This window comes from Aquarana catesbeiana, linkage group LG05, assembly GCF_042186555.1.
Source record: "Aquarana catesbeiana isolate 2022-GZ linkage group LG05, ASM4218655v1, whole genome shotgun sequence".
NCBI lineage: Eukaryota > Metazoa > Chordata > Amphibia > Anura > Ranidae > Aquarana > Aquarana catesbeiana.
The window spans coordinates 4,028,594-4,040,614 of NC_133328.1; the positions used below are offsets into that span (position 1 = coordinate 4,028,594).

The 12,021-nt window shown below is 44.5% G+C and overlaps 1 long non-coding RNA gene across 1 annotated transcript in view; it reads left to right on the forward strand.

Moving 5' to 3' along the window:
- Window positions 1-11,342, forward strand: part of LOC141144035 (uncharacterized) — a 98,835-nt gene extending 87,493 nt beyond the window's left edge. The window contains exon 3 of the long non-coding RNA XR_012244334.1: window positions 9,040-11,342. This is a non-coding gene — a long non-coding RNA (uncharacterized lncRNA). The remainder of the gene's footprint in view (window positions 1-9,039) is intronic.
- Window positions 11,343-12,021: the final 679 nt, after the last annotated feature.

Genomic DNA, 12,021 nt, shown 5'->3' on the forward strand with positions numbered 1-12,021 from the left:
CACCTGTTGGTCATTTCCTGCTCGTCAGTCAAGCCCACAGCCAGCCCCTTCTGGCTATTTAAACTGCCTGGTTCATTTCATCAATTGCCTTCGCCTTGGACATCATATCTAGAGACTCTCTTCTGTATTCCTGTTGAAGACTTGCCTGGCTGAGGTCCCTTCTGGTTTCTCATCCTGTCTGCTGCCTCTGACTATGCTGATCTCTGGCTTCCTGATTTCCTAGCTTGTTCTGACTACCCGATTTGGCTCGAACCCTGGCTATGTTTTGACTGTGTTTACCAGTTGTACCATTTTTACCATTTTATTAAAAGGTGTGATTTTTACTGCATTTTCTGTCTCCATCTGTTTCTTGGTTCCTGACAGATACATACAAGTGATCAATCAAGTTGGCTCCTTTTTTTTTAATTTTACTTTTTTTTTTGTCTTTTGTGTAGATCTTTGTTGGTCCCACGTATATTTAAATTTGCCCGCTGTTGACTGTTTCAAACATTAGGTGCTCTTTCCATAAAAATAATACTTTGGCTGTGATCTTTCCTCCGCTAGTTGGAGGTCATGTCTCCGTCTTCTTGATCTTGGCTTCATATTGGAAGTTCTGCCCTCCTGAACCTCATTCCCCTCCTTCACGTAGTTTTACATTTTTCTATTACACTAGACTTTGAACTCGATGCCCTCAGTATAATCATGTTCAGCTTCAAATGAGCGTGAAATTACAACAGACCCGGTTTGGGCAAATTGGAGATTTCTGAGTTTGGACAGTTTTGAGAACTTTGTTTCTTTGTTCCTCCATAGTCTTTCCTCTGCGCATTTTACACATGACACGCAATACATTATATGACCTCCGATTCTGGGCGCCCGAAAATCGCACCTTTGTGAACTTGATGAGCATCCCATTCCAAAACCTTGGCCGATTATATGGAGTTGCTCCTCCCCTTTTGCTGTTATAATCCCCTCCAGTCTTCAGGGAAGGTATTCCACACAAGTTGTCCCTGTCACCATGACACCGTGTCCCTGTCACCATGACATTTCCTCTACAAAAAGTCCCTTGCAAAAGAAGACACTTCATATCTCTCAGTTGCATTAGTGCAGAGGTCTCCACACTTTTCAGTACAAGGGCCACATTGTCTCCTTTGCAAATAATCATGGGCTTGAAATCCCAATCAGAGTCCCCTTTATATCAAAATTTCTTTCAGAGACCCCATTACATTAGGGTCACCCGTTAAATCAGGTTCCCCATCAGAGTCCCCCTTACATCAGGGTCACCACTTAAATCAGGTCCCCCATCAGAGTCCATCAGGATCACCCGTTAAATCAGGTTCCCCATCAGAGACCCCCACTTACATCAGGGTCACCCCTTAAATCAGGTTCCCCATCAGAGTCCCCTCTTACATCAGGGTCACCACTTAAATCAGGTTCCCCAGAGTCAATCAGAGTCATCCCTTAAATCAGATTCCCCATCAGAGTCCCCCCTTACATCAAGGTCATCCCTTAAATCAGGTTCCCCATCAGAGCCCCTCTTACATCAGGGTCACCCCTTAAATCAGGTTCCCCATCAAAGTCCCCTCTTACATCAGGATCACCCCTTAAATCAGGTTCCCCATCAGAGTCCCCCCTTACATCAAGGTCACCCCAGGTTCCCCATCAGAGTCCCCCCTTACATCAGGTTCACCCCTTAAATCAGGTTCCCCATCAGAGTCCCCTCTTACATCAGGGTCACACCTTAAATCAGGTTCACCATCAGAGTCCCCCCTTACATCAGGGTCACCCCTTAAATTAGGTTCCCCATCAGAGTCCCCCTTACATCAGGGCCACCCCTTAAATTAGGTTCCCCATCAGAGTCCCCTCTTACATCAGGGCCACCCCTTAAATTAGGTTCCCCATCAGAGTCCCCTCTTACATTAGGATCAACCCTTAAATCAGGTTCCCCATCAGAGACCCCCACTTACATCAGGATCAACCCTTAAATCAGGTTCCCCATCAGAGACCCTCCTTACATCAGGATCACCCCTTAAATCAGGTTCCCCATCAGAGACCCCCACTTACATCAGGATCACCCCTTAAATCAGGTTCCCCATCAGAGACCCCCACTTACATCAGGATCACCCCTTAAATCAGGTTCCCCATCAGAGTCCCCCTTACATCAGGGCCACCCCTTAAATTAGGTTCCCCATCAGAGTCCCCTCTTACATCAGGGCCACCCCTTAAATTAGGTTCCCCATCAGAGTCCCCTCTTACATTAGGATCAACCCTTAAATCAGGTTCCCCATCAGAGACCCCCACTTACATCAGGATCAACCCTTAAATCAGGTTCCCCATCAGAGACCCTCCTTACATCAGGATCACCCCTTAAATCAGGTTCCCCATCAGAGACCCCCACTTACATCAGGATCACCCCTTAAATCAGGTTCCCCATCAGAGACCCCCACTTACATCAGGATCACCCCTTAAATCAGGTTCCCCATCAGAGTCCCTCCTTACATCAGGGCCACCCCTTAAATCAGGTTCCCCATCAGAGCCCCCTCTTACATTAGGGTCACCTCTTAAATCAGGTTCCCCATCAGAGTCCCCCCTTACAACATTGCCACCCCTTAAATCAGATTCCCCATGGTTCGTGTTTTCCTGTTAATACCAATATTTAAAGACTTTGGTCTTCTAGATCCTTTGTCTGGTGCTGTCTTTTGACTTTATACACGGGGATCTTTAACTTTGGGTCCTCTTTAATGGATACCCCGCCGTTGTTGAGAGCCGCCATCTTAGTTTGATTTGTCCACTGATAAGTTGAATCCAGCATTCTCGCTTTCCCTTGTTTTATCAAGTCTTGGCATGTGCAAGATGCCGCTACATGCTGAACACAAACATCTTCCACGGAATAACAAGGGCTTAGCATGGAATTCAGCAAGGAAGCTCTTTTGTCAGAGATTAGGGTCCATCCCGCTGAGCCGCTCTGATCCTTCAATGGCTCAGCTGTATTGATTAGCGGGAGTCTGCCCCTTGAAGCCATTTCAGGAGATTGCAATAATTACCGCAGAAATAGTGGAGTGCGGCTCATGCTGGCTCTGCCCCCTGCTGTTTCTGAAGGACTCTTGTCTTTATTTTCTTCAGGTCTTTATTTCCTCCTCTCAGGGGAAACCAATTTTCTTAACAACTCTCAGACGTTACGAATGCGGCACTCTTACTTTAAAAGTCAAATTTCCGAAGTTCTGCTGAGAAACATTGGCATTATTTTTTCTCCATCATTAAACATTTTCTTGGGAAAATGTTACAATAAATATCCAGTTACATTATCCGCTGTTTTAGAATGAGTCTTTAAAGTGAACCTGTGCTTTGCATGCACTTGCAAACTTATTTATTACTTATTTTCATTGCTGTGAGCAAAGATAGAAAACTTGGTGTCTACAAAGGTCTGAGTGCCCTCTCCTGGCCGCCATGTCACAGTGCTGGGTGAGGGCCCTCTCCTGGCCACCATGTCACAGTGCTGGGTGAGGGCCCTCTCCTGGCCGCCATGTCACAGTGCTGGGTGAGGGCCCTCTCCTGGCCGCCATGTCACAGTGGTGGGTGAGGGCCCTCTCCTGGCCGCCATGTCACAGTGCTGGGTGAGGGCCCTCTCCTGGCCGCCATGTCACAGCATTGGGTGAGGGCCCTCTCCTGGCCGCCATGTCACAGTGGTGGGTGAGGGCCCTCTCCTGGCCGCCATGTCAAAGCGCTGGGTGAGGGCCCTCTCCTGGCCGCCATGTCACATTGGTGGGTGAGGACCCTCTCCTGGCCGCCATGTCACAGTGCTGGGTGAGGGCCCTCTCCTGGCCGCCATGTCACAGTGCTGAGTGAGGGCCCTCTCCTGGCCGCCATGTCACAGCGCTGGGTGAGGGCCCTCTTCTGACAACCATGTCACAGCGCTGGGTGAGGGCCCTCTCCTGAACACCATGTCACAGCGCTGGGTGAGGGCCCTCTCCTGAACACCATGTCACAGTGCTGGGTGAGGGCCCTCTCCTGGCCTGGCTGCCATGCCACAGCGCTGGGTTAAGGCCCTCTCCTGGCCTGGCCGCATGTCACAGCGCTGGATGGGGGCCCTCTCCACAGAGCTGGGTGAGGGCCCTCTCCTGGCCGTCATGTCACAGTGGTGGGTGAGGGCCCTCTCCTGGCCGCCATGTCAAAGCGCTGGATGAGGGCCCTCTCCTGGCCGCCATGTCACAGTGCTGGGTGAGGGCCCTCTCCTGGCCGCCATGTCACAGTGCTGGGTGAGGGCCCTCTCCTGGCCGCCATGTCACAGTGCTGAGTGAGGGCCCTCTCCTGGCCGCCATGTCACAGTGCTGAGTGAGGGCCCTCTCCTGGCCGCCATGTCACAGCGCTGGGTGAGGGCCCTCTTCTGACAACCATGTCACAGCGCTGGGTGAGGGCCCTCTCCTGAACACCATGTCACAGCGCTGGGTGAGGGCCCTCTCCTGAACACCATGTCACAGTGCTGGGTGAGGGCCCTCTCCTGGCCTGGCTGCCATGCCACAGCGCTGGGTGAGGGCCCTCTCCTGGCCGCCATGTCACAGCGTTGGGTGAGGGCCCTCTCCTGGCTGCCATGTCACAGTGCTGGATGAGGGCCCTCTCCTGGCTGCCATGTCACAGTGCTGATAAGGTTGGAAATAATAGGTTGGAGTTCTACTTAAGTTGTTTTTCATTTTTCTACATAATGTGTGCGTGTCAGTTGTAAGACGTAGCTTAAGTCTTTCCAGATGTGTAAGTCCAGCGTCATGTATGTTGAAATTATACTGCTTGTTACCTTATATGGAAATTTGCTCAAACTGATGCTTGTGTAACCAGCCTTATAAAAAGCCCCAATAAAGAGCCGACAGGTTCAGTTGAGAGTACGGGACCTTTAAGGCTCGGATCTGATATACAGAAATCTATATTCTGTGTCTTATTTCTTTGATAGCTAAATTTGGCAAAGCAATATAAACTAGAAGCAGTTAAGTTGAAAACTGCACTTAACATTTCTGGCGCCCGAACAGGGACACACCGATGACACTTCAAGAGGTGGATGAATTGGACTGACGGAACAAAAGGTCAGGCATTCCGGGAACCACAGATCAAAAAACCTGCGCAGGTAAGAAAAAGCTTTATTTTTCTTATATTCTGTGCTCCCCTGATTTGTGCCTATCCATTCTGTCAGTTACGGTTCTCCTGGTTTTAAAACACCAGCCTCTGTAGTGGTGAGTCTAGAATTACTGCATATTGTGGTTTATATTGCTGGAATTAATTGTTGTTTTGTTTTCTGTCTGTCTTGTTGAGAAAGTGAATGAGCCTTGCCTAGGTTGGTATGAATTGAAAGAATATCATCCCAATGAGCAGTAGAATGCGTCCTTAACCTCGCAAGAGGACTTTGGGGGTCTGCCGCTTAAGTTTGATATTCAATTTAATTCATAAACCATAGACGGGTTGAAAGTATAAGCCCTGTCTGCTCCATAAAGCAGGGATAAGAGTGTATGAGAGGGATCCCAGATACAGGGGGAATGAGGTCTCCATAAGCCCGGAGATCTAGTCGGATACCTGGTCACTTAAAGGAATGCTTGTATATGTGTAGCTGCCATTCTGGTCATAATATTTGTGAGTTGGCTAGCATATAAAGTAATTCGATTTCAGAAATCTCATCCGGAGAGGTTTTTAGTATTCTGGCACCCTAGGAGGAAGGCAACGAGGAACTAGTGTAGCTTTTTTAGTATTTAGTATTGTACACTAAGTGTCCCACACGCTACCTAGGCACGGACTGTCAGAATGGGCCAGCAGAACACGAAACCCCGTCAGGGAATTGTGGTGCATTATACGGTGCCACAGATAATTGAGAACATCTATGGGAAAGATGAAGCATAGGACTTAAAGGATGTCCTTCGTAAATTTAAGGTGAAAGGAGCAGCGGGCTTAGACCTGGATGTATGGAGTGAAATAAAAAGGGACAGACAAGGAGAGGTGTTAGAGAAGCAATGGATGCGTCAGGTTCAATGCTTAATTAAGGTCTCAAATAGAGCAAAAGAAGAGGGGTGGAAATATAATTCAGATTGTGATGGTTGGGATATGAAAGACAGAAGAATAAAAAAAAAAAAAAAAAAAAAATGTTGAAATTTTAAATAATCTTAGTTCAGCCATCCCACCCCCATATACTGACATAGTACGTAAACTACACAAGATATATCCTGAAATTGAGGGTAGAGGATGGGTTTTGTATAGCAAAGCCAGCTGCTTTCTGTAGATTTTTTTTTTGTGACACAGTTAATGAATACACATGAAGCAACCTGGCAGGATGGGGAGGATTTATGCAGACATAAAATGACTCTGACCCTGTTTAACTAGTTTATGACTGACCTGCAGACGAGCTGAGGGGGGATGGCAATTTAGAGACAGGAGAGAGGGTCAATATCACTCATGAAACAAATGCCAGGACAGACTGTATCAGAATTTTACTTATCTATGGAAAGTATGATGGCAGATGAGGGATTGGATTTGGCTCTGCCAGTCACGATCTGAGCCTTCAATAGACAGTTTATGGAAGGATTAATTCCACAGATAAGTGAAAGACTGAAAGCCTGCATACCACCCTTAATTTGTTGCGATTTTTGGCAGAAAAAGGTTGCAAGGTTAATAAGAAAAAGTTGCAAGTGTGTCAGAAAAAGTTATCTTTTTGGGACATTGTATATCACAGGGTACGAGACATCTCACTGAGGAGAGGGTTCAAGTGATAAAGGGAATGTTACCCCCACGGAATTTCAAACAATTGCATATGTTTTTAGGTATTGTGTCATATTGTAGACAATGGATACCACATGCTAGCGCTTTGATGCAGCCATTATACGATTGTTTGAAAATTGTACCGTATATGCTTACAGAAGTAGCTTATGAGTCGTTTGTCACTTTGAAAAGGTTATTGATTTCTGCCCCGGTTATTGGTATTCCAGATTACACCAAGATATTTTATTTGTACATTGCTGAAATCACTGGACACGCCACAGGTGTTTTGACACAGGCACATGTAAAACAAAGATCCGTTGCTTAATTTTCAGCAGCATTAGATCCAGTGTCCAGAGGTTCACCGTCCTGTGTACGGGCGGTAGCAGCGGTGTCGATAATCCTAGATAAGTCATCAGAAATTGTTCTAGACAATCCAGTTGTAGTGCATACCACACATGAGATACATGCAATCTTGTCTCAGGTACAGCCCAAACACATTTCAATGGCTAGGCAATTAAGGTTACAGTGTACTTTACTTTTACCTCCAAATGTTACTTTTCAGCGCTGTACAACTTTAAATTTGGCTACCTTTTTGCCTCTTCAGTCACCAGATTTGGCAAGGGGGAATAATAGTGCTAATAAGGAAGAAGAAGAGGAAGAAAAAAAAAAATTCTCGAGAACTTCTGATAAGAGAGGACATTCTAAAAACAATGGACTTTTTAGTTTTTTTGACTACTGATGAAATAATTTATCCATCAGATATGTTGCAGTTTTTATATATCATTTTTATGTGACAGGACATGTTTATTATATCAAGATGAGATATTTTTTACACATCATTTTTTACATTTATATATAGTGTATTTTCAGAGTTGAAAGGGTTAAACATCCCTACAATAGAGTCATTCTAGTTAGAAGGAACATCTGGTGATAATTAAGACAGAGTACATTTTTCTTAAAGGTACATGTTACAGATACACCAATTTTAAATGCTGAGCACACTTTGTACATAGATGGTAGTAGGTTTGCTGATGACAAGGGTAAATATCACACAGGGTATGCCGTAGTGACTGATACACAGGTGATTGACGCACAGCCCTTACCAGCCCACATGTCAGCACAAGAAGCAGAATTAAAAGCTTTAGAACAAGCCCTAGAATACTTAAAAGAACGAGAAGGGAATATTTACACTGACTCTGCCTACGCTTATGGTGTAGCGCACGATTATGGCCATATATGGAGGGCTAGAGGTTATCTGACAGCAGCAGGTACACCTGTAAAACATGGAGAAGGGATTAAGAGAGTTCTGAACAATCTTTAAAAGGTTAAACGAGTGGCAATCATGAAGATAGTGGCACACACGAGCGCAAAAACAATTGAGGCAAAAGGAAATGCATTTGCAGATTTGACTGCAAAACAGGCAGCTCTAGGGGAAGGAAGCCCTGAAACCTTAGCAGCGGTAGAGGTGAGTATCCCAGAACCAACATGGCAGCAGCTGAGTAAATTACAGGAGCAAGCAGGGGAGAGCGAGAAAGATAAGTGGGTCAGGATGGGAGCAGCACCAGACCTTGACAATGTATGGAGGGAAGGGGGCAAAGTATGCCTGCCTGCCTCTCTGTACCCAGCAATGGCAGCGGCAGTTCACCTACCCACACACGTCAGTTCCAATTCCATATATAGGATTGTGAACCAAGGATGGCTCGCCCCTGGATTCAGTAGTACTGCAAGAAACTACTGTGCAGCCTGCCAAATCTGTCTCCTGAATAACCCAGGACAGAGAGTAAAAACCCCACGGAAACACCAGGTTCGGGCCCAATACCCCTTCCAGAGACTGCAAATTGACTACATACAAATGCCTAAGAGCGGCCCCTTTGAATTTGTCCTCGTGTGTATCGATTTATTCTCGGGTTGGCCCGAAAGTTATCCAGTAAAATAAGCTACAGCAAAAGTCACAGCCAAGAAACTGATTACTGAGTTAATACCTAGGTTTGGTCTTCCTGAAACAATAGAATCAGATAGGGGGATACACTTTACAGTAGAAATCATGCAGAATGTGATGACCATGTTAGGGGTTCAACAAAGTTTCCACACCCCTTATCATCCACAGAGTTCAGGATCAGTGGAAAAAGTAAATGGGACAATAAAGTTGAAAATACAAAAAGCTATGCAAGAGTTAAACAAACCAATATGAAATACTTTTTGGGAATGCACCTAGATTAGGTCTATACTTTCTACAGAGTATGCAATTGCAATGTGATAGTTTGACTGCATATGTGATACAATTACAACAACGTCTAACTAAGATCCACAAAAGTGTGTATTCTTCTCTTCCAGACCCTAACTCAATAGCAGGTACACATACACTGCTACCAGGAGATTATGTATATGTTAAGAAACACACCAGAAAGACATTGGAACCTAGATTTGAAGGTCCTTATCAAGTGCTTTTGACTACAGCCACTTCAGTGAAATTGGAAGGAAAAGCAGCCTGGATCCACGCATCACACTGCAAAAAGAGTCTTGAACCGAGAGAAACAGAATGAAGATTCTTCTATGATAATAGTGCTTGAATGTTTTCAAATGTTTGTTTATACATGGACTCCGGGTATCAATGTAACAGTTCATGAAAATAGTACTGATCTTAGATGGGTAAATCAGGATAAGAGTATAACACAATATCCTTACTACGAATGGTATTTTGTACTAGTAAGGAAACGGGAAAGCACAACAGGAGGATATATACAATGGCAACATTATGGTTTCAATATAAAGATAGAGGACGCTCTACCCACCATCTTCGAATCCTTTGTATTAACTCCTATTCCTAGAGCTTGCATAAATGTTTCGGTATCACAACAGAAAACAAAAATCAAATTTAATTTAACTTTTCCCCAGCTACCAGAATAATGGTATCGCCGAGAATGGTATGATACAGTTCTGGGAGCTGCAGGAACTGGAATGGGAATAATGAATGGGATACAGATGGAAATGATACAAAATAAGTGGAACCGTGCAGGAAGTCACATAGCTGATAGTTTAATAATCACAAGCAAATGGTTACCTACAACATTCGAAACACAAATTAGCTAGGTACAATTAACTAAATATCTCAATATTATGGTTAATCACACAGCACTAGCTAGTCTGGAGTTGTGGAAAGAAAATCAGGAGTTTATAAACATTACTCAATGTGCTTTTTCTACACTATCTTATCACATTCAAATCGCACTTGGATGAACTATTTTAAGGGTTTAAATTTAGAAAGTACATGGTTTGAAGTACCAGGAAAAGAAGTTGAATGTGAGGAAAGATGGTGTGCTGGAAGGTTTGATGTATACAAAGTGGAGGAGGTCCAGGTAATGTGTAAGTTAATAGTGATGCCACTCCTGATAGGAAGGGATCTACCTGAATTTTGGTATCCTGACATTTATGGACACTATGTAGATACACAAAACATGACTCATGATCTAAGTCTATGTGCTAAAACTAATAAGGGAATAGTCTGTGGAAGAAATTCTCCAGTCTATGAACTTTGCTTATTGAAACATCAATCTAACATATGTAAGTTTCAGAGATTACCAGCAGGTGTAGGAAACAGATTTATGGAGATAGGAACACAACATATTTGTTTAGTCACAAATGATCAGGAAACTATGGAAAGTTTAAATAAAACGGCCCCTTTTTCAGGATGCGTAAAGAATGTTAAAATGCTTAAATGGCAAAATGACACTTTCCTTTTTGAACCAGATGCACATAGAATATTTAATCTAGAATGGACGGTAGATAATCTTACTGATACTACTCCTTTTATAATATCATTAGAGCTCTTACAGCAAATCTTAAATGAGTCCGAAATACTTAGAAAACACATAGAGACACAAGAACATACCCTTCAAAATAATCTAATATCTGCGGTTATAGATAAAGGGAAATTAATACATTTATCCTCACAAATAAGAGATGAAACAACACATCATTGGTATGATGTATTTGCTGGATGATCACCCACTGCTACGGCAATTTTTAATTGGATGCTTAATCTGATACTTATTCTAATTTTAGTTTTTGTACTGCTTACCGTGATAAACTGTTGCTTATATAGGAAGATTAAGGTATGAACAGATAGAATGGAAAGAGAAAGGTATTAGGAACTCCAATGACAAAAAGGGTAACTTGACATCACCCCTTTTCTATTCTCTTTGCTTATAAGATGCTGGTATGGATTTGAGGGATGAGGGTAAATAAAGAAGACTTATCCTCCTCTGACAACCCGCGGTCAGGGATAGTACTCTTTGAAGTATCGGCTGTTCACTTGTTTGCAAGGACCCAGAATCGGGGAGGGGATGATGTCAAAGGGGGAAATTGATAAGGTTGGAAATAATAGGTTGGAGTTCTACTTAAGTTGTTTTTCATTTTTCTACATAATGTGTGCGTGTCAGTTGTAAGACGTAGCTTAAGTCTTTCCAGATGTGTAAGTCCAGCGTCATGTATGTTGAAATTATACTGCTTGTTACCTTATATGGAAATTTGCTCAAACTGATGCTTGTGTAACCAGCCTTATAAAAAGCCCCAATAAAGAGCCGACAGGTTCAGTTGAGAGTACGGGACCTTTAAGGCTCGGATCTGATATACAGAAATCTATATTCTGTGTCTTATTTCTTTGATAGCTAAATTTGGCAAAGCAATATAAACTAGAAGCAGTTAAGTTGAAAACTGCACTTAACAGTGCTGAGTGAGGGCCCTCTCCTGGCCGCCATGTCACAGTGCTGGGTGAGGGCCCTCTCCTGGCCGCCATGTCACAGTGCTGGGTGAGGGCCCTCTCCTGGCCGCCATGTCACAGTGCTGGGTGAGGGCCCTCTCCTGGCCGCCATGTCATAGTACTGGGTGAGGGCCCTCTCCTGGCCGCCATGTCACAGTGCTGGGTTAAGGCCCTCTCCTGACCACCATGTCACAGCACTGGATGAGGGCCCTCTCCACAGAGCTGGGTGAGGGCCCTCTCCTGGCTGCCATGTCAGAGAGCTGGGTGAGGGCTCTCTCCTGGCTGCCATGACACAGCGCTGGGTGAGGGCCCTCTCCTGGCTGTCATGTTACAAAGCTGGGTGACATGAGATATCGAGATATCAGAGGTCTATCAGACCTCTAATGTCTCTCCTACCGTCTGCTATGGCCAAGCAAGCAAAAGACGGTGCTTGATCCATTGTTTACCTGACATTTCAGTCAGTATTCTGACAGCCCTGAACCTGGAAGTGCTCAGAGCTGAGCACTTCCATGTTTATTGATGTTCAGAGCAGGTCGGAGAATAGATATTCCTTGATC